A 3,459-nucleotide genomic window follows, 5' to 3' on the forward strand; every position below is an offset into this window, starting at 1 on the left:
TAAATCTCTTTTCTTTGTAAATTACCAAGTCTGGGTATTTCTTCATAGCAGCATGAGAACAGACTAATACATCCCCCATCCAGAAGTTAGCTTTGTAGTTCCAAAAACCAAAGCTTCCAGGAAGCATGTACTGCTTCGTTTGCCAAACTTCTGGACAGGTTGTTCTCTACACCTTGTGCTCAGGCAAGCCATGCAAAGATAAACAGCATATGGCCTCTGTTTTCCAGGATGCCATGGTCCAGTGTAGGAACACATGTCCAAAAGTTGTCTTTTCTTCTGCATGTGGGTGACGGGAGGCATGCAGGAGGCATTCATCCACACTTGGAGAACAGTGTTGTGCTGCCATTTGTGCCACCCTCCAGACTGCATCCTTGAGTCAGACCAATCGTATTGCCTTCTCAGGCCATTCTGTCTTCTCTGTTGCTAAAATGCAGAAGGGATTCTCCTGCTTCAGTTGTCACAACCTTCACAACACTGCAGGCGTGGCCAATCAATCTATGGCGTGGCCATAGGAACCACCAGAGAATGAAATTCCATGGCCATTCAAACGGATTCCAGAGCTCAGCATCATTGCTCCTGTCAGTGTCCCTGCAAAGGAGTTTCTTACCAGGACTTGAAAAGCAGCCACTGCGAGAAGAGGAGCATGATGGGCTGGGAGCATGTCCACCCTTCACAGACCACAGGGGAGGGACCTTGAGGGGTCCCCTGACTCAGCCCCACTGCTGTCCTTACCTGGGTGTCTCAGGGCACCTGCTACCCTTCACCAGATGTTCATTCCACGTACAAGTCCTGGTCCCATGATGTTCCAGGGGCTATGCCAAGACTCCAAAATTAATAAAGACAGAGGCCTCCTCTGACCTCACTGCTGCCCTGAGTGGTGCCCCCCAGCTTCCAAGCAATCATCATCATAGATGGTCGTTTTGCCTATCGCCTTGAGTATTTTATTTCCCCCTCTTTCCACCTAAACTCCCAGCTCAGTGAGATAAGGGGCCCTCCCTGTAACCCCAACTCCTATCATAGGGCATGTGGGGCTTAATCACTGTTAATCAAATCAATGAGTGATATATTGTTATCCTCCTCACTGAATTATCAAGTCAAACAAGCAGATATCTGAAATAATTGTGTAAATGGTCTTGTAACCAGGGCTCTGCGGAAAAGAGCAGGACTCAAAGGATATACACCTGTCTGGGTCTGGGAGAGGTTTGCCTGAGAGAGCAGCCTTCACCGGGAGCCATATGGAAAGTGTAGCAGTTCACTAGAGGAAGCCACGTGGAGTGGAGACAGGATGGGGAGAGCAGTCCAGGACAAGAGAACATATGAAAGAGATTTGATTCCATCTAAAGAGTGGTGGAAAGCCATTGAGAGGCTCTGAGCCAGGGAGGGCCCAGGGAGACTCAGAACCACATGCCCTCTTGCCTTGGGAGATGGGTGCCTCTCCCTGCAGGCCACCTCAGTCCAGGTAGATGGGGCAGAACTTGAAGAATCAGCTTTGCTCACTATGCACCCCTGTGCCCCCCTACCTGTGCTTCCCAGGTGACATCTCAAGCCAGTTGGTTGTGAAGTGTCCCAGGTCGGGCAGAGTGACGCTTTCACCCCAACTGAGTCCCCTCCAAAGCAGTCATGACAGCAGATCTGCTTTCTCAATCACCACCCTGAGGCTCTGTAAGAAAGAGGCCAGCTTCTCAGCTTGCTGGTTCATGCCTTTTAATTGCTTTTACTTCATCTGGCCACCCTACCCTGAACATACCTTTAAAAGGTGTCAAAGCCTCTACTCCTAACCTGCTCATATACACAACGCCCCACGTGTCAACCTCCAGTTGCACAAGACGTGTGCATTATCTTCAGCACCGGTCACTTTCACAGGGACATAAACCATTGAAGGACTGATTTGGAAACCAAAATCAGTTTGGGGCAAGGGCAGTTAAACTGTGGATGACGGTTTGTTGCATGTTTTCTTGCATCTGTGGATTTGGCGTACCTTCACTGGATCCACACATTTGAGAGTGCAAAGACAGACTGTGCTCATTCAGACCTTAGCATTTTGGTGTGAATGAAATCAACATGATGCAGGGAAAAAACACTCATGGGTCATTCCTAGCTAGTGAAGAAACTGCCCAGTTATGCTTTTTCAGTGACCAACCGCAGGGACAGCAGAGAAGAGCCCACTCCAGGAACCAGCTGGGGAACTCTGTCCTCCAAGCTATTTCTCCAGGTAGGCTTTCCCATTACTGTCTTGAATCTGGTGGCTTCTGTTGGCTAAAAATTAAGGGTAAACTTTAAAACACAAGAGTGTTACACTTTATGGTACTGGTTGTGTTGGGGTGGAGCTAGAAGTGGTCCAGATACCCAAGTATTAATAGCATAGTATGAATTCTGGATTCTTATCCCAACAAGGATTACTTTTCACTCATGCAGAAAATGTTGCTCTTAGAGTAGCTCTCTTCATGCATGAGGCTCAGTCATCTAAAGACATGGCTCCCTGGTGGCCACAGAAAGCACAGAAAGAGTTGAAGGGTGAAGTAGCACTTGTACTGCCTCAGCTCAGAAGTGACACACTTCTGAGTAACCAGTCCTCTGGTTACTTACATGGCCCCACCTAACTGTGCGGGGCTAGGAAGCTGGTCTTCCCTGTACCCAGGAAGTAGAAGAGTACGGGAGATGGTTAATACCATGAAGGACTGCGACGGTATCGACAGGCTGACTCACAGAGTGAACATACACTTAAAAATACACATCAGGTACCTACTGCTGCATAACAAACCACCCACAAATTTGGTTGTTTAGAGCAACAGCCATTTCTCAAATTCACAATTCTGTAAATTAGCAATTTAGCTCAATGAGCCGGTTCTGGTTTTGCCTGGGCTGCTTCCTGCATCTGCAGTTAGCTGCAGATCAGCTAGATGGTTCTGCTGCTGGCATTGGCTGGCTGTTGGCTATGGTGATGGAAATGACTGGGTCACTTGTCTTACCTGCTCCTGCTCTCATAGTGAAGGCAGGGATCCCCAAGTCAGAGCAGAAACACACAAGGCTCCGTAGGGCTTAGATTCAGAAGTACCATTCCATCACTTCCACCATTTTCTATTGGCCAAGGCAAGTCACAAGATCAGCCCAGATTCATAGACTCCATCTACTGATGGGAAGAGGTGCAAAGGCACATTGCCAAGTTTCTGGACACAGTGAGGCCATTAACTGGGGTTGTCAATGCAATCTACCATGGCATAGGATTCTAAAACAGTCTTCTGTGATCAGGGTACCATGGACCACTCAGGACAGCTGAAGCACAATTGTGAGAGGTCGTGCAGTGAAAATCAAGACTGAAGAGTGAGGCTGTGACTGACCCAGGGAGGGCCTTCACCAATTCACAAGTTTTCACCTGCATTGTCCTTTCTTCCCAAGGCTCGCTGTTTCACCATCGCTGATTGCCATTTGATGATGTGCTTGAAGCCATTTCTCCTTTCA

Source organism: Mandrillus leucophaeus, unplaced genomic scaffold, assembly GCF_000951045.1.
Source record: "Mandrillus leucophaeus isolate KB7577 unplaced genomic scaffold, Mleu.le_1.0 Scaffold330, whole genome shotgun sequence".
NCBI classification, from domain to species: Eukaryota; Metazoa; Chordata; class Mammalia; order Primates; family Cercopithecidae; genus Mandrillus; species Mandrillus leucophaeus.